The sequence below is a fragment of the Podarcis tiliguerta genome (genome assembly GCF_965153285.1).
Source record: "Podarcis tiliguerta genome assembly, chromosome: 8".
Taxonomy (NCBI): domain Eukaryota; kingdom Metazoa; phylum Chordata; class Lepidosauria; order Squamata; family Lacertidae; genus Podarcis; species Podarcis tiliguerta.
The window spans coordinates 23,936,599-23,956,556 of record NC_139541.1 but is presented as its reverse complement, the minus strand read 5'-3'; the positions used below and the strand labels follow the sequence as shown (position 1 = coordinate 23,956,556).

Sequence of the window (19,958 nt, the reverse complement as noted above, 5' to 3'; positions counted from 1 at the left end):
CAGCATTAGTATTCCACACGTCATGTCAGCTGCTGAAGGGTGTGTGCGTGTTTGTGTGTCTTGAACTGGGACCTGCAGTGACCAGCAGCCTTCAGCTCCTTACTTCTTGCACAATCAACCAGCCAGGCCATAAGGTAAGATGGTCTCATAGGCTGCAGTATCAGCCTGTGTGCTCTCAGCTAATCCTGAAGGTTGTAGCTACATGCTAAAGAGGAGAGGGTTTGTGCACCTTCAATAAGTGTGTGGCACGCTGCACCTGCTGAAATCTCTTCTACCCAACATTCCCCCCCCCAATGCTCTTTATTGAGTTTTCTTTAACATAAACAAACAAAATAAATACTCTAAAATTCAACAGTCACATGTCTACTTATTTTCTAAACGCTCCATCGCGCACGGACTTCCCTCCCTCCCTTCAACAGGCTTTCATATTGAATTTTCTCTTTTTTCGCAGATTCTTAATAGCATCCTATACACATCACAAAATTTATTTTAATCCTACTGCAGTCTTTAAACTTCTACAGTTATTACCTATATACTCAATAAATTTACTCCATTCATTTTTGAACGTTGTTTCCTCTTGGTTACGGATCCTGTGCGTCAGTTTTGCTAATTCTACATATTCAACCATTTTTGTCTGCCACTCCACTAGTGTTGGTATTTCCTGAGTCTTCCATTTTCATACTAAGATTCTGGCAGCAGTCGTAGCATACATAAATAGTCTCTGATCTGCTTTTCTTATTTCATCTCCTATCAACCCCAGCAAAAAGGCTTCCGGTTTTTTGGGGGGGGGGAGGTATATTTGAACAGTTTTTTCAATTTGTTGTAAATCATATTCCAAAATTTTCTCATTTTTTCACATGTCCACCACATGTGAAAAAGCTTTCTCTTCTCCCCAACAATTAATGGTGTCAGAGTCCTGAGGTCAGCTGAGCTTGCAGCGTGATAGAGAGGCAGCAGACCTGATCAAATCCCTCCTTCAGAGCTGGGTTAACAGTCTAAGCAACGTGTCGCCTCTAGTTTCCTTGCCAGCCTCATAAGAACATAAACCGAGCCTGCTGGATCAGGCCAGTGGCCCATCTCATCCAGCATGCTTTTCTCACAATGGCCAAACAGATTCCTCATAGGAAGTCCACAAACAGGACCTGGTCACATGAACACTCTCCCCTCCTGTGGTTTCTGGCAACTGGGATTCAAAAGCATCGCTGCCTCAAACCATGGAGGCAGAGAACAGCTATCGTGGCTAGAAGCCTCAATAGCCTTCTGTTCCATGAATGTGTCTGATCCTCTTTTAAAGCCATCTAAGTTGGTGGCCATCCCTGCCTCCTGTGAGAATGAGTTCCATAGGTTAACCGTGCGTCCATGCGCCCTGTGTCAGAGCACAAAATGAAGGAAGGATTCTTGGGGATCCGGATCCCGAGGATCCATTTCACGGGGTGAGTTGAGCAGGAGAACACTCAACCTGTTTCGTGAATAAAAAAAAGAGGGGGCTGCAATTTTCCAGGAGTGAAGGCACCATTTAAATATAGTTTCACACACAATGGAGTCTTGATATGACAGCTAATAATTGCATGTGAAGAACAGAGTCTTAATGGAAATTGATTCAGTGGAGCATAGGTGTGACAGAACCTAGAATCTCAAGGGAGCAGGGAGAGGCCTCCTCAGACTGGGGCTGCCATAGGCCGAGGAGATTTGACTGCCTTGGGGTTGTGCTCAGAGAATAGACCTGTGCTTTCTAACTTGTTCATGGACAATCTAAAGTTATGAGTGAGCAGTGAGCTGGCTGAGTTTGCCGATGGCACTAAATTGTACAGGGTCGTCAAAGCAAAAAAGAGATCATGAAGATATCCAAAAAGGACCTCTCCAAATTGAGTGAAGGGGCAGTAAAATGGCAAATGGAATTCAACATGAAGCAGTGGCGTAGCGTGGGGGGTGCAGGGGGGGGCCAGCCACACTGGGCGCAACATCGGGGGGGGTGCTCGCACTCGCAGCTCTCTGCCCCTACCTGGCTCACTCACTCACTCTCTCTCACTGCAGTGCTGGCTGTGCGAATCCGATCCGAGCCCGGGTCACCGCCCACTGTGGAGGGGAGGGTGCCAGGCGTGCGGTGCGGAGAGAGAGCGAGGGACTATCTGGGGGAGGGACAGTGTCGTGGGGGGGGGCGCAAATTACTTGCCTTGCCCCGGGTTAGGGGGCGCAAATTACTTGCCTTGTCCCGGGTGCTGACAACCCACGCTACGCCACTGACGTGAAGAAGTGTAAAGGGATGCATGTTAACAGTGGCGGAGGAAGGGGGAATGTGGTAGGGACGGGCTGCCTCGGGTGTCACCACTGATGGGGGTGACCAAATGCTGGGCAGCACTCACCACGGGGCCTGTAGCGCACCCGGGTCACGCCTCTCTCCTGGCAGCTCCGCGCTGCCCCAAACGGTCCACCCACCGCCTCCCCCTCAGCTGTAGGGCGACTGAGTGGAAGGAGGCAGGTCCCGGGTGGCCTGGCCCCACGGTCAGCTGGCCCTGCCCCTGGGCACAGGGCACGCACGCCGCCCCAGGTGCCTGATCAGCTTGTTCCGCCGCTGCATGTTAAGGCAAAATAATTTTCATTTCACACATATGCTTAAGAGGTCTGAATTGGCAGTAACAGACCAAGGGTCCTAGTAGACCTTGGGGTCATATTAGATAGCTCGATGGAGGTGTCAACGCAGTGTGCAGCAGCTGTGAAAAAGGCAACTTCCATGCTAGGGAGCAATGGGAAAGAAATTGAAAACAAAGCTACAGATATCAGAACGGTTATTATACAAAACTATGGTGCGACCACATTTGGAATATTGTGTATACAGTGGTACCTCGGGTTACATACGCTTCAGGTTACATACGCTTCAGGCTACAGGCTCCATTAACCAAGAAATAGTACCTCGGGTTAAGAACTTTGCTTCAGGATGAGAACAGAAACTGTGCTCCAGTGGTGCCGCAGCAGCGGGAGGCCCCATTAGCTAAAGTGGTGCTTCAGGTTAAGAACAGTTTCAGGTTAAAAACGGACCTCCAGAACGAATTAACTACTTAACCCGAGGTACCACTGTAGTTGTAATTGAGTCACCATGAAAAGGATATTGCAGAGTTGGAAAAGGTTCAGAAAAGGGCAACCAAAATGTGAGAAAAGGTTGCTGCATTTGGGACGTTTACAGAAAAGGCAAGTGAGACGTTGCATGAGAGAAGTTAGTTTTAAACTTCTTTTTGGCTGCTCCTTGATTGTGTGGCTCTGGGCGGGGGGGGGGGTGTCTCATGATGAGCTCCTGCACTTCCAGGTTCCCACCCCTATTTGGCAGCAGCACCATGGCTCTTAAGAGCATTCCCAGAGAGGCTCTCCTCTGTGTCAGGTGGAAAACTTTTTATTCACCCACACTTCAAAACTGTGTTTTAAATCCATGCTGTAAACTGCTCTGTTGTAAGAATGGATGTTTAATTCCCTTCTCTTCTTTTCCGTTCGCTTTCTAAGATTATTATAGATTGTATTTTTAATATTGTTTCGTTTGTGGAATATTTAGCGATGGACTGCTAGGCAAAGGCCATCATCAACTCCAGACAGCTCTCCAACAGGTACAGTTCACGGATGCTTCAGGTGTCCGCTTTTGTGGAGCCCCACCATGTGATCAGCAGCTAACCCTTCATGGAGTTCCAAACCTACTGGTTCCAGCCAAGCTCCAGTAAGCCCCATGACGGACAGCTATACAACAGGTGAAGCCATTCCTGGCATAGAGATGGGCCCATGCTACACATGGCATCTGCTTCCCTGCTCATTGTTGCTCATTGTGCAACTGTTAAGTGCAGAGGAGCCCTGCCTAGGTGACTGACTGAGATTTTCTTTCTGAAGCCCACTTGATCTCAGAAGCTGTTCAATAAAGGCAGCTTGGGAACAGCTCTTTTTGTTTTATTTGTCACCCAAATGGGCCACCTGATGATGATGATGATGATAATGATGATGGTGATAAAAATAAAATTTTATTTACTGTATATCCCACCCTCCCCAGCCGAAGCCGGGCTCAGAGTGGCTAACAACAATAAAAGTTACACAGTTTACATAAAATCAATTAATTGAAATGCATTCTGAAATCAATTCAAAATCAAATTAATGGCAACCATTGGGCTAGAGTTCTGTGAGGATTACCGAAGGAGGGGGGTCAGACTGTGCCTTGGCCAAAGGCCTGGTGGAACAGCTCTGAATTGCAGGCCCTGCGGAAAGATGTCAAGTCCCGCAGGGCCCTAGTCTCTTGTGAGAGAGCGTTCCACCAGATCAGGGCCACAGCCGAAAAAGCCCTGGCTCTGGTTGAGGCCAGCCTAACCTCCCTGTGACCCGGGATCTCCAAGATGTTTTTGTTTGAAGACCATAAGGTCCTCTGTGGGTCATACTAGGAGAGGCGGTCCTGTAGATACGAGGGTCCTAGGCCGTATAGGGCTTTAAAGGTTTAGACCAGCACCTTGAACCTGATCCTGTACTCCACCGGGAGCCAGTGTAGCTGGTATAGCATTGAGTGAATGTGATATTGTGACAAGTGGGTGGCCTCGGGTCAAGCTGGATGTCCTAGATTGGTTGGATGCAGAGGAATAGTGGGAGGAACCAGCTGAGGAACCACCAAGGGAAGAAAGCTTAGAGCCCAAGGAATGGTGGTGGGACAACGATGAGTAGTCAGAGGGAGAAAACTAGGAAGAGGAGGTGTTGGAAGCTGACGAGGTAACAGGGCTTAGTGAGCTGGGAGAGTCTGTGACAGAGAGAAGTCTAGAATCAGAAGCTGAGGCTGAAACAACAGAGGAGGGAGGACCAGAGGCAGAGAGGAATCAGGCTGGTGAAGAGTCATGGGAGTTTTCCCCTTCTGCTGCGACAAGCTCCCCTTCCCACTTTTCCCCAGAAACAGAAGAGGACTGAAACGGGTGGGGCAGCAGCAAGCTGCACACAGTTCAATCTCAGATTGCTTGGGAAACGCCCTGTAGAGGATGGGACTTAGATGGCTGTGAGCAGGTGGGGATTTTCAGTCTTGGCAACTGATTCATGGGGAAAGACCTACCCGGGATGAGCTGCTGTGCTAATTAGGCCTGACACTCAGCCAAATCTGTGAAGGTTATGTTTTTGCTAATACTGTAAAGGGTTAACTCCAGCTTTGCACAGTGTGAATTACTGCTGACTCACTCTGTGGTGTGTGTGTGTGTGTGTGTGCGCGCACGCGCGCGCACGCTGAAATAAGAATCTTGCCCACTGACCAGATCCTGTCCTCCTCTTACGCTGCAATATCAAAACCAACATAAAATGATCCTTCAAAATTTGCATGCCTCTGGTTTTGGGGGTGCAGTTTCCCAACCAACCAGTGTGTACAAATATGCACACCCCATGGGAAATGTTCATCACACAAAGAAGCATTTCATTAGGCAAATAGCTTGCAAAAACATGCAAATTTGCACGAAAATTGTGATAAATTTTCATGATTTTGTGTGTTTTTAAAGATCGCAAATTGCTGCAGAAACGTTAAGTTATTCTGAAATTGGAAAACCAAAACTGACAAAGGGAAAGCCAAAATCGATTTATTTGTCCACCCCTAGTGTCTCCCTACTTTAGTGAGTGGACTGGCTGGCATACAGATGTGGCTGCATCATCAGCCTGTGATTGGTGGGAATCATTGGTGTTTCTTTTCATGTTGGGGGCGTGGCTGTCATAGCTGCTCCAATTTTTGTGGCGGCATCACTTTTACCTTCTCAGCCTTATTGCTGGGCAAGTCTAGGATACCAATGAAGTTGGTGCCCAGTATATATATACCGGTATATATCTATATATCTATCTATATCTATATCTATATCTATATCTATATCTATATCTATATCTATATCTATATCTATATCATCTATATCTATATCGATCTATATCTATATCTATATCTATATTGATAGATATATTTATTTCTGTCCAGTGGATTTAATGCTGTTAGAAGGGACTTTGCTTCAGAATCACGGACTGAAAATAACGTTGGTTTCTTCTGGATTTTGGCCATATTCACGCCATATATTTAAAGCACTATAATACCACTTTTGGCAGTCATGGCTTCTTCCCCCAAGGAATTCTGGGAGCTCTGGTTTGTTATGGGTGCACAGAGACCCCTATTCTCCTCATACAGCTACAGTTTTCAGAGCGGCTTAACAATCAATCCCTCTTCACAGAGAACTCTGGGAATTGTAGCACTGGGAGGGGGGAAAGGGGTCTCCAAACAACTGTCAGCTCCCTCAGCAAACTGCACTTCCCAGCTTTTTGAGGGGAAGCCATGACTGCTTAATGTGGTAGAGTGCTTTAAATTTGGGGTTTGAATGCGGTTTTTGTACCGTCCATCTCCTAGTCTCTACAATGGCGCACTTATGGGGTAGGGGAAAGAGATGAAACCTAATTAGGCAGGGAAGAGAAGACCCAATACTCCCCACTGCAACCATCAAATCCTCACCATGGGAGACTCGAGTCTAAACAGAGCAGAAGGCCTCTGTGCCCTCATCTCCTGTGCTCTTTCACCAGTACGAGCATAAGTGGCCCTCCAGCATGTCAGGAATCATAGAATTGTTGAGTTGGAAGGGACCCTGAGGATTATCTAGCACCCTGCAATGCAGGAATATACAGCTGGCCAGTATGAGGACTACAAGATCTTTGTCCAAAACTCAGCTGTGAACCAGGATGTCCTCAGTTCAGATCTGCCCTCGGCCACAAACTCAAGAGCTACCCTTAGGTAACTGCCTATTCGCTTGGCCTCAGTCTTCCCATCTGCAGTACGGGGATAACTATACTGACCTACCAAAAATTACACAAGGCTGTTAGAGTGATTAGTCAAAGCGTACTGGACTCTCAACCACACCAGATGAATGCTAAGTTTTCTTGTTGCTAGAATATAGTATTTCCAGTTCATTTCCTCATGTTTTTGGAAGTGATGAAATAGTAAATGCCAAGGTCCTTTGGAAGATGTGAGGACATGAGATTTCTACTGAATGCCCCTGGGGAATTCTTAAAAGTGCAAGGAGTGAAACGGAGCTCCAAGGTTTAGCAATGGCACATTCAAATCTTGAGATTTCACACACTCTGCTAGCCCAGGAGGGACTGTACCAAGTCTGAGTATCACACACTAGAGTTGAGATCATGTATTTAAGCTGTCATGGTGTTGATTTCTCCACAACAATGGTATGGGTGGGTAGACGCAGTAGCTCCAACGGAGTCTAATAGTAACCTTGCAATTTCAAAAAATGAAGGGGAAAAAATGGGGGAAAAATGCAGCCAATCCTGTTTGAGAGTGAGACTTAATCTGAATCAAGTGGCAATTAGCTCCAGAACCTACCTGTATTTATCATGCAGTGCCTGAGCCCCCCTGGGTGAAATGCAAAGGTGATTCGACAAACTAAAGCTATGCTTCAAAACATGTGCCCAAAACGCTCTTCTCTCACTACTAACTGGTCCGAAACATCATGCACTTGTGGGGGAAAGACTTTGGGGGTGGGCAAAGCACTTGACTCTCAGCCCTAGCCCCCCCCCCCCCCCCGCTGCGAGATGAAACCATTTTGAAAGCACTGCAAAAATCATAGCTTACCAAAGGTTCAAGATTATTTTAACAAATAACAATGTGCTGATACAGTGCAGTCAAAGTGCATGGAACTTTCCAGAGCTACATAAGACCAGGTCCCTGCCCTGCACAGCTTACAATCTGCATGTAACAAGAGGGGAAGAGAGGGCAGAAGCAATGGTGGGGAAGAAGAAAAGAGGGGAGGGAGGAGAGAGGGGAGGATTACAGTTCATGATGTTTCATATGATCTAGCAGCTTAGCAGCCATAGAGAAGGTAATTAATGAAAGAGATAAAAGCCTCTGCAGGATATATGGATCATGTTAAAGAGGTCTGATCTAGAGGTGATATTCAGGCAGCTTGAGGGAGCCTGTGATGTTCTCATGCAACTCTTTATTCCTATATCCTCCAGAGAGACACCGACCATCAAAACAAGTCTGAATGTAGAGGTTGGATGGATCCAGCACCTTCAATGGCACCTTGGAAGGGTTGTTTTTTCGAAACTGGGGCTCTGGTGCTGTTACACACACACGCACACACACACACACACACACACACACACCCATTTCAGCCAGCAAAGGGGGTTCTGTGCTGCCCCAGCCTTTTGCCACCCAATTCCACCCAACTCTGCCTCCCCTTTGCCAACAACATCCCTTAAGATGTTGGAAAATGATGGAAAATGATGCTTTGGAAAGCAGAATCTCCCTCTCTCTCTTCCTCTAAGTGGGAGCTGCTATAGCCTGTAGAAAGGTGAAGTGCCCAGCTACACACACACAACTAACTAGACATGGAATACGGCGCTATGGGAAGAAAAGTGCAGACAACAGACAGGCACGCAGAAGGAACGCAGCCCCTGGCACCGCAGCAGAGGCCAATCTGTAACACCCCTCGCCGCTCCCCCCCCCCCCAAAAAAAAAGAAAAAGAAAAAAGGAGAGATCAAGAAGAGAAGGTCGCTGCTTTGCTTTCCCGTCTTTCCTACCTTGTCTGGAAGGAGAGATGAGCCGGGAGACGGGGAGGTGTCGCGGGGAGAGATGCCGGATCAACTTTGCAGGTTCCTGAGCGCTCGCTCGCTCGGCTTGCTGGGCTCAGTGGTCCAGAACGGGCTGGACCGGTCTAGGCGATGGCAAGCCGACAGGAAACCTTTTCCCGCTTCTGTGCTCTGTGTGTGAGAGAGACAGTGTGTGAGAGAAAGCCACACAGAGAGAGGAGACATGAGATAAGGAATCAGGGAGGGAGGGAGGGGAAGGAGGGATGCTCAGCAACCTGTGGGATTCAACAGGCGCTCAGCATCCTGGAAAGGGCATAAGGAGCACCAGTTCCGCGGCAGCCCAAGCCTTGGACCAGTCTCTCTCTCCATCCCAGCTGGGTGGAGGCAAGGCAGAGCTGCCTCAAACGCGAGACCTGCAGCTGCCCTGCCGGTCCGGCTGGGCTGGATCAGTTTGCCATCTGGCAGGGGGTATTTTCGGGGTGTCAGCACGCACCCTGGACCAGGATGGCACGCCTGAATGGGGTTTCCAGAGCGGTGGCCATCTATCCTACGACAATAGCACTTGCATCCTTATTATTAGTGATTCGTTATTATTTGGTATTATTGGGATCATTTCCCCCGGTTTGCTCTAGGATTGTCTGCCTTACTCAGCAGTTGCAAGGAACAAGTAGAAGTGATTCCAGTAGACTTTCCAGAGAATTGTGTATGTGTTTTGGGGGGGGGGGTTACTTCTCCACATCTCCTATTACTAGAGCTTGAGGGGAGGGAGAACCAATGGAGCTGAACACTGGAAAATTCAGGATCTCACAGAGTTAAGCTGTGCAATTTGCTACAAACTGCAGTGATAATCAACAGCTTGGGTGGATTTAAAAGGGGGTTAGGTAACTTTACAGCGGATAGCCTAGATTCCCCTTCCACTGTTCATAGGCGCCAACTCCTAGGGACCAATGTCCCTTCAGCTCCCCACCCCAATATACTATTTGGGGGTCCGGGGACCCCAAAGTTGATGAACGTTGCCATTCAAATGGTGTGTGTGCACTGCGTCATGCCATCAATTATGTGGGGCGGGGCTTACCTTCCCCCACCCCCATATTTTTTTCAAGTGGTCACCCCTGCTACTGTTGGAGGGAATATGCCTCTGAGTATTGCTTGCTGGAAGTCACAAGTGGGTAGAGTTGCTGCTGCACTCAGATCTGTTTGTGAGTTTCCTGTTTGTCAGGTCACTGCAAGAACAGGATGCTGGGTTAGAAAGGTCTTGAGTGGACAGACTCTCTGAGTGGTGCAGCTGGATTCTGGATTTATGAGGTCCTTCATATGGTGTGGCATACATGGTTCTCCCCCTCCCCATTTTATTCTCACAACAACCCTGTGAGGTGGGTTAGGGTGAGAAACAGGGGTCACCAGAAACTTTTGAGGCTGTGTGCATATTTGAATGTAGGTCTCACATCCCAGTCCAATGCTCTACATCTCACTTTGGCTGCAATCCTACTTGAACCAGTGTGGTGTAGTGGTTAAGAGCGGTAGACTCGTAATCTGGTGAACCGGGTTCGATTCCCTGCTCCTCCACATGCAGCTGCTGGGTGACCTTGGGCTAATCACACTTCTCTGAAGTCTCTCAGCCCCACTCACCTCACAGAGTGTTTGTTGTGGGGGAGGAAGGGAAAGGAGAATGTTAGCCGCTTTGAGACTCCTTCGGGTAGTGATAAAGCGGGATACCAAATCCAAACTGTTCTTCTTCTTCTTGAGAGTAAGCCCCGTTGAATTCAATAGGACTGACCTCTGAGTAGATGTGGCTAGGCTTGCACTGTTAGATGGGAATGATCTTTGGCACATCTACACAGAAGTAAGTTCTGCTGAGTAAAATGAGACTTGGCCCCCAGGTAAATATGGACTGCTCCCCCCCCAAGACCTACCCAGACAGCAGTACTTGCTTGTGTGATCCGCTTTTAAAAAGGACTCAAGTGTAAAATGTTCTAGTGCTACAGATGGGAGTGCTTAGATCACATAAAGAAGAGGACAAACAGGTCAATGAGCAGCACCAGATCCAGGGATTTTGCATCAGGGTGGGGGTGGGAAGATCTGGGGAAGGCAATTTCAGAGGTCTTCTTCATCTGTTTGAGATTCAAACCACGCAGCCTGAGAATGGGATTTCTTTTGCTTATAAGGCCACAACATATGCACAAGCTTTGCAGGCTCAGTACACCTTGTACCTTCAAAGCACATTCGGAGCACATTCTTTGCCTCAAAGAATTATGGGCACTGTAGTTTACCCCTCACAGAGTTACAATTTCCAGAAACCTTTAACAAACAACAGTGCCCAGCATTCTTGGAGAGGCTGTGTGCTTCAAATGTGCTTTCAAGGTATATTGCATATGCAGCCCTTCTCTCTGGAACGGGCCTGGTATGTAAGTGTTGCTGCAGATGAAAAGTTTAGCCTTGCTGGCGTTTCACATAGTCTTTTTAAAAAAAGACTGAAACATCTACCCCAAGTAGTAATTACCGTATTTTTTGCTCTATAAGACTCACTTTTTCCCTCCTAAAAAGTAAGGGGAAATGTGTGTGCATCTTATGGAGCGCATGCAGGCTGCGCAGCTATCCCAGAAGCCAGAATAGCAAGAGGGATTGCTGCTTTCACTGTGCAGCGATCCCTCTTGCTGTTCTGGCTTCTGAGATTCAGAATATTTTTTTTCTTGTTTTCCTCCTCCAAAAACTAGGTGCGTCTTGTGGTCTGGTGCGTCTTATAGAGCAAAAAATACGGTATTTTGCTGGTGGCCCGCAGGCTGGTAATAGGACTAGAAGGCTGCAAGTGAACTTATCATAGACACCTGGTATCAAAAAGATTTTTATTAATAGCCATCTCAGAAAAAATAATTCATCACACAAAGGCATAAAGGGGCAGGGCAGAATGGGAGCTTGGTGAGGTTTCATTATTCACACAAAGGGGTCCTTCAGAACACCATGGGTTGCTGGCAATGCTAGTCCTACTCAGAGTAGACCTACTGACATGACTAACTCAGTTCCATAAATTTTAACAGGTCTACTCTAAATACAGTGGTACCTTGGGTTACAGACACTTCAGGTTACAGACTCCGTAACCCAGAAATAGTACCTCGGGTTAAGAACTTTGCTTCAGGATAAGAACAGAAATCCCGCGGCGGCGGCGCAGCGGCAGCAGGAGACCCCATTAGCTAAAGTGGTGCTTCAGGTTAAGAACAGTTTCAGGTTAAGAACAGACCTCCAGAACGAATTAAGTTCTTAACCCGAGGTACCACTGTATAGAAGTTAGATAGAAACCCATGTCTCCAAGTAGTATGAATTCATATGGAAAAAAATATTTGACAGTCTCTTTGTTCTTGGTTCTTCCTTAGATAAGTTTCCCTCTTCAGTGTTACTTGTCAGAACGATTCCCAATTTGGCCAATTCTGGTACCTATCTTATGCCATTCTGTAACAAAGCGAAATATGGTGTTAAGCTGTGTATTACTCATTTGTTGGTTATTTTGATATCGCGTATTGTGCACCAGTGTCCACTTTTGGTTGTAAAATAATGGTGATGGTAATAATAGTTGTTTGGTTGAACAGACTTTACAGTTATTAACCGTGAGAAGGCTGAAATCTGAAGAACGTGTGTGTTTCGCACAGCTACGATTCCCTGCACCTGTAACGAACTATAGTGCCCAGGATTTTGGGGGGGAAATGATGTGCTTTAAATGAACACTGGATGTACTTTTGATGTATGATGTGGATCTTCCCAACAACATTGTGAACATTTTAAATCTCAGTTCTCACCATCCCTGACATTTGGCCATGGTGGCTGGGTCTGATTGACAGTTCAATAACATCTGGAGGACATCCTGTTGGCTTTACCTGGACAGAGCCTGTTGGTGGCAAGGGAAAATACCGTATTTTTTGCTCTATAAGACTCACTTTTCCCCTCCTAAGAAGTAAGGGGAAATGTGTGTGCGTCTTATGGAGCGAATGCAGGCTGCACAGCTATCCCAGAAGCCAGAACAACAAGAGGGATTGCTGCTTTCACTGCGCAGCGATCCCTCTTGCTGTTCTGGCTTCTGAGATTCAGAATATTTTTTTTCTTGTTTTCCTCCTCCGAAAACTAGGTGCGTCTTGTGGTCTGGTGTGTCTCATAGAGCGAAAAATACGGTAAATAAATATCAAAGGAGAATTCCCTGGATACCAAGATCCAGGGCAAGTACTCTTTGGTGAGAGAAGTTCTCAAGTGAACTCCATCAAAAATTTAAAATCACATAATATGCAGCAAAACAGAGCATGAAAATATAGGCTGTTAGACCTTTAAAATATGCCCCTGTGAATTCCTTCCAAAGTTTGCCTCTTCAGCTACCAGAGACAAGTGCATGGGGACACCTGCTTGTCAATCATCCTATGTTCCCCACTCTACTCAAGCTGGTCTGTTCTGCAAAGGGGAAATGTTCCTTTGCCCATGTGGCTTGATTTTAAAGCATGCTGGGCAAAGGTCTTGCAGCTGCCTCCTGTCAGCTAACCAGCACTGATGACTGCACAGCCTGCTTCCTTAGGCTACTTAAGTTTGATTTCAAGGGAAGCATTTTCCTGCAGTCAGAAGGCCTTGCAGGTGTATTAACTTGCCCAGGAACCAACAGTGGCCCTAGGATCCATTGTAGTGCAGGGCAAGGCAGAAAACCTCCCTATGTCCCCCCCTCCCATATACATAAAAATAAGTAACCAGCTGTTTCTGCCCAATCGTGTACAAAGCAGAGGGTGGGGGGTGAAATTTTAAGGGGGATTGACATAGGGAGGATGGGGTCAGGCAGTCCTTGTGGTACCCTAGACCTAAGTTGTCCGGGGCTTTGTAAATTAGCACAAGGACCTTGAGCCTGGCTCTGTAGTAGATGGGCCGGCAGGGCTGATGCTTTAACTAAGGTGTTGCATGTTCTCAGCCAGATGCCCCATCAACAATCTGGCCACTGCATTCTGCACCAGCTGGAGCAAGGAGCAAGGACCAGGACCAAGGGCAGCTCCGTGGAGCACGAATTGCAATAATTCAGCTTCAAGGTTTAAATGTATGGTATGGGTATGCTCTTTAGGTCATACTTAGTTGGGACAGAGGAGCGTGGCAATTCAGTCCCTCTGCTGCACTGCCTGTCATCTAATGATTTAAGCTGGAATATTCCATTCAGTCTATTTGTTGACTTTCAATATTTACAGGCCACTTTTCACCGCAGATGGTTGCAAAGCAGCTTACACAATCCATCGATCAAAATCTCACAGTGTGTGAAACAAGTGGAAGCAACAGGGGAAAGCATCAGATCAATAAACTGGGGTAGGAAGAATTGCTTAAAAGGCCCCCTGAAATTAAAAAAAGGCACTTCACATGGGAGCAGTGGGACTTACTCCTGAGTAAACAAATATAGGCTGACACTACTGAGACACAGAAAGCTGTCGTGTTGCCTTTGGCTCCTAACCACTGCTTTTTCCCAGCAAAGGCTTGGGAAAGGCTGAGTTGCAAAAGGGTCATTCCCACCACCAGCTGAAGGACGCAGAGAGGAAAACAGAGACATCATAATACGCAGGACAGAGACATCCCTGGCGCTCAGCCCAGCGTTCACTCACTCAATTAGATCATGCGTCTACATTAAACTTGTCAGATATGATACATTTCCCCAGTTCTTGTGGATTCCCAAGGAGCAGAAGGGACTGCATCAACATAAAGGGTGGGTTTGCTTAATATCTTTTTGCAGTCCTGGAAGGTGGAGATGGGTTATTTTAACAGTGTGGATCAACAGGCACACACAAGGGTTACTTTTAGACACAGTGAGGTAGGATGCTAAGAGTGGCATCAAGGTGGCCTGCCTTGCTGAGAGGGGTGGCCTCTGCTATCACAGAGGTCTCACCTACAGGCAGTAGCTGGCTTATACTGCCGATATGAGATGTTTTGGGGGCAGAGAGAGGTCAGGGAGAGACCTTAAGCCAGCCTGGCTACCAGCAGGTAATGGCGTTGAGCCAGCTGGTGCAGCAAAGGGACTGGATTGCCACACTCCCCTGTCTCAACTGAGTATGACCTAAAGAGCACCCCCATGCCATACATTTAAGCCTTGAAGCTGGATTACTGCAATGCGTTCTCCGCAGGGCTGCCCTTGGTCCTGGTCCTTGTTCCAGCTGGTGCAGAATGCGGTGGCCAGATTGCTGATGGGGGCATCTGGCTGGGAAAATGGAACACCTTAGTTAAGCCTCAGCCCTGTCAGCCCATCTACTACGGAGCCAGAGTCCTTCTGCTAATTTACAAAGCTCTGAACAACTTAGGTCCAGGGTACCAGAAGGACTGCCTGAATCCATATATCCCACCTCAGACACTGAGATCATCGGCAGGAGCATTGTTGGTCATTCCCTGAGTTGGCAAGGCTCACTTGATAAGATAAGAGTGTCTAGTGTTGTCAGCTGAGTCCTGTGGAATACTCTGCCGGCAGAGATTTAGCAGGAGCCTTCTGTTTTAATTTTTGAGTGCCTGATGACAACAATGCAGGCAGTTAAGAAAATATCTTTCTGCAATAGTTACCGTATTTTTCGCTCTATAAGACGCACCAGACCACAAGACGCACCTAGTTTTTGGAGGAGGAAAACAAGGAAAAAAATATTCTGAATCTCAGAAGCCAGAACAGCAAGAGGGGTCGCTGCACAGTGAAAGCAGCAATCCTTCTTTCTGTTCTGGCTTCTGGGATAGCTGTGTAGCCTGCATTCGCTCCATAAGACGCACACACATTTCCCCTTACTTTTTAGGAGAGAAAAAGTGAGTCTTATAGAGCAAAAAATACGGTAATAGATAACTGTTTCTAACTTTTTCCTAACTTTTTTAAAGGGTGCTGAGAATTGTAGTTCTGTGAGGGGTAAACTATAGTCCCAGGAACGCCACCCCCGAAGTAGGGTGTGGATGTGCCATTTTATTTCGTAACGCTATTTTGTCGTTTACTGCTAGTTTCATGTGCTACATAAAGATTTTTTTATTTAAAAAAATCTATTAAGCACTTATAAATGCTTTGAAATAAAATAAAAATACAACACTTTATTTATTTATTTACTGGATTCATTGGCATGCGTACAGCAAACGATGAGGTCAGCTTACTGGCTCTGCATGTATATGTGAAGTTAATAGTCAAATTGCACCATCTCCCTCCTCTCGTCTCTGTCAACGTTACAGGCCTAAGTTTAGCTAATGTTTCAAAAGATTGAATTTGCTTCACTTTTGGGGAGCTGGGGAGGCATGTCTCCAGCCTCTCCTTGCTCGGTCTCTTGTGTGCGGCTCTTCAATTAAGTCTTTCCAATGCTGCCATTTCCCATTGACAGTCTCCTTGTGGCTTTTGCGCCTCTCAGCACCCTCTCGGGCCCGGCGACACGGTTGCCATGGCGAAGGCTGCAATGTCACCTTGGAAAAAAACAAGGCAGCGAGACCCCTAAGTTCATTTCAGCACAAAGTGAGCAGCGTTGGAGAAGGAAAAGTTAATTAGGCCATGCACGCTGGTAGGGGAGTGGGGAAGGGAAGCAAGGCGGGCAAAAATGCAAAGCAATCCCTCATATGCTGTTCGTACCATGCAGCAAATATTCTGGCAATGATGGAGCCAAGAACAAGCATCTTTCCAGACAGGCAAAAACAAAAACAACACACGACCGAAACAAAACCCAGAGCAAGTGACAAGGCTATAGGGAGAGAATGGGGTTTCTGAGGTCTCCCTTTAACCCTAAGAGGTCTGGGCTTTCAGATCATCACATCAGGCCGAAATTTTAAGAGGCTCCCCGCCCCCCTGCCTCTTTTTTATGTTAAACACACACACACAAATCCCAACAAAGGATGGGTTTGAAGTCTTTCGCATATTATTAAATGATCTAATAAGCAGGTGAAGAATTCCAGAAGATTGTCTACAGCAACGAAAAAACATCATAACGTCCAAATTTCACTGGCTGTTGCTGGTATATAAGGCCGAGCATCTGAGTTGGAGGTATAGGCAACCAAGTTCCACCATACCACGCTGAACAATTGTGGCTTCTCTATGCCCTTGCAATAAAGATACTGTTTAAAAATATCCAAGTTGGCAGCTATCGCTATACCCAGTGCTACCGAATTCCATAATGACTCTGCTGTGTGAAGGCATTCTTCCTCTTGTTTCTCCTGTTGCAGGCCACCCCAATCTCTGAGCGGCGCAAGATTCCTGGGGCTCTGGGCAGTTTACCCAGAGTCCATGTTTCCTCTTGGAACTGAGTCACAGCAGGGTGTGGTATTGTTATGACATTGTTTATTTATAAATATACAGTGGTACCTCAGGTTACAGACACTTCAGGTTACAGACTCTGCTAACCCAGAAATAGTACCTCAGGTTAAGAGCTTTGCTTCAGGATGAGAACAGAAATCATACAGCAGCGGTGCAGCGGCAGCGAGAGGCCCCATTAGCTAAAGTGGTACCTCAGGTTAAGAACAGTTTCAGGTTAAGAACGGACCTCCAGAACCCAAGGTACCACTGTATACAACCTGAGCCTACGATGGAGGGGTTCACAGCATTAACACTCTAAGAGGGTCTTGCTTCCTCTATAGGCACAGCCTAGGATTCAAGCAGAGATCCTACATCAAGCTCTCCCTCTTTCTCTCTAGTTTACATCACAGCAACTCTATTTATTTATCTCTCTAAGCTCTAGCTTTATCAGTAGAGGGAGGCAGCGGCCTCACCCATTTGCTAGCTTGGACAGAGTCCCTTGATCTTTTATTCTTCTTAATGGCCCATCACCTGGTAGGATTGCCTCATGAGGAAGTTGTTGTTGTTTAGTCGTGTCCGACTCTTCGTGACCCCATGGACCAGAGCACGCCAGGCACTTCTGTCTTCCCTGAGGAAGCTAGCCTAGCTTAATTAGCCTTTAACACTTGGCTTAATTAAAGGACTGGAGGTGTCCACCCGGGTCTGGCTATTTCCTGATTTTAATACCCCAAGCCTTAATTAAATTCCAACACCTACTAGACCCAGGAATTTAGGGTGTATAAGCAACCACAAACTCATAACAATACATTATGGATGGGGTTTTTTCAAAAGTAGTGATGGATCAAATGTTGTTTAGTCATAACATCACATTATCTAAGGTTTTCCATCATTGTAATACAGTCTGATCAGCTGCATTTGATAAAAACAGCCATAGTTCAGACTGAATCTCCTTATTTGGTCCATTAAACAAGGATAATAAAAACAGGACAGGCACATAAGCAATTAGCTCCATTGCTATTTTAGAAAGATCATTATAGACTAAGACCCAGAACTGCTGAATATGGGAACAAAATTCTAAAGGTATTGGCTTGGTTTGTTGGTGCAAAAAATGTATATCCAGAATTCTTGAATGCCAAGATCCAAGTTTGGGGCAAGTACTCTTTGGTGTGAGAACCCCAGCAGAGATATAAAGTCACAAAGTAATCAGTGAAGTAATGTAGGCTGTACAGTAAAAGCTTTAAGATATGCCCTTCTAAGTGAGTTCCAAAATGTCCCCTTTAAAAGTTCCTTTCCAAAGTTCCCCTCTTCCCATAGCATAAGAAAAGACCACATTTGGCAAGTTAAAAATGGTTTACTTACAAACTTTCCAAAGGTCAGATTCATGTGCTTGTATACTTGCACAGGCACTAAAACACATTGCATTAATGTAACCTAGATTAGGCTATACCTGTCCAGATAGAGCCAAAGCTGGGCCACCAGCCAAAGGTGATGGAATAGAAGGCACTCCACACCACTGTGAGGCAGCATAACTCTGTCAAGAGGAGGCAACCTACCAGCCATCCGGTCTAGGGAACTGCCCACTAACAGTGCCTCAGTTGTGCTTGTTTATAAGCTCTCATCCAGTCCATTATTGAGGCAAGACAATGGTCCACCTGCAGATGTAAAGCAGAACTGAGAGTTATCAATGAACTGCTGACAATGTAATCTAAAACGCTAGATAACCCCACTCAGCAGTTTCGTGTAGGTGTTAAACCAGGGATTAGCAAACTTTTTCAGCAGGGGGCTGGTCCACTGTCCCTCAGACCTTGTGGGGGGCCAGACTATATTCTGGGGGGGGGGGGGGATATGAACGAATTCCTATGCCCCACAAATAACCCAGAGATGCATTTTAAAGAAAAGGACACATTCTACCCATGTAAAAACATGCTGATTCCCAGACCGTGCACAGGGCTTAGTTTGCCAACCCATATGTTAAACAGCAAAGGGGATGAAATTGAACACCGAGGAACCCCACATTGAAGGCTCCATAGGGCCAAAGAACACCCTCCCTTCAAGCATCTCTGGAAGTGACCATCCAAGTAGGATTGGAACCACTGCAAAGCAGTGCCACTCACCTACAACTGGATACCATGGTCCATGGTATTGAAGGATGCTGAGAGATCAAGGAAAATTAAAAGGGATAAATTTTCCCGCCTCTCTTCCAACAAAGGTAATCATACAGCCATAATTCATGCCTACTGCGCTCTTTTCGCCACCAGCTAAAAACATTCTTATTTAGGCAAGCCTATCCAGCTGTTTATGGGACGCGGGTGGTGCTGTGGGTTAAAGCCTCAGCGCCTAGGGCTTGCCGATAGAAAGGTCGGCGGTTTGAATCCCCGCGGCGGGGTGCGCTCCCGCTGTTCGGTCCCAGCGCCTGCCAACCTAGCAGTTCGAAAGCACCCCTGGGTGCAAGTAGATAAATAGGGACCGCTTACTAGCGGGAAGGTAAACGGCGTTTCCGTGTGCGGCTCTGGCTCGCCAGAGCAGCGATGTCACGCTGGCCACGTGACCCGGAAGTGTCTTCGGACAGCGCTGGCCCTTGGCCTCTTTGAGTGAGATGGGCGCACAACCCTAGAGTCTGTCAAGACTGGCCCGTACGGGCAGGGGTACCTTTACCTTTACCTTATCCAGCTGTTTAGGAATTTGAGGTCATTTTGATCTGTTTTACTATTTCAACTTTTGTATGTTTTAAAGTACTGGTGTTACTTTTTCCTTGATTTCCTTGTTTTATATTTTTTGTTGTTACTGGAAAAATCCGAGGGCTCCCTTGGACAAAAAGCAAAGACACCAACCAGAGTAAATTGGAGCAAATCAGCAGCCTGTAGGCTTGGCCTTTATTGAACTGTTGCAACAGTGTGTTCCCCTCACTTGCAGGAGAGAGGAAAGACACAGAAAATGGTGTGCAAATCCTTATAAAAACTTTTGAAATTCCCATCCTCTAGGTCAAGCCCACTCCCAGAAACATCATGCATACATTACAGAAAGGAGGGGTTGAGGGAGGAGTTGTGGTGGTAACCTGAGTGTCCTGTCACCTGGCTGGTTTCCTTCTACCCCTCCCCATGAGTCATTTTCTGAAGACAAAAGGTAGTCGCAGTTTCCTGCCCCCTGAGGGAAGATCTGATCATTGTCCTT

At 46.7% G+C, this 19,958-nt stretch overlaps 1 protein-coding gene across 4 annotated transcripts in view; it reads right to left on the bottom strand.

The window, feature by feature from the left end:
- The window catches only part of VWA5B1 (von Willebrand factor A domain containing 5B1), a 72,138-nt gene extending 62,949 nt beyond the window's left edge, over positions 1 to 9,189 (bottom strand). For 3 of the 4 annotated variants that reach the window (XM_083452055.1, XM_083452056.1, XM_083452057.1), the window contains exon 1: positions 8,549 to 8,777. The gene's annotated coding sequence lies outside the window, so the exon portion shown is untranslated. Of the gene's footprint in view, positions 1 to 8,548; positions 8,778 to 8,832 lie in introns of those variants that run through there. The other variant, XM_083452054.1, reaches the window with a different exon arrangement.
- Between the last annotated feature and the right edge of the window lie 10,769 nt (positions 9,190 to 19,958).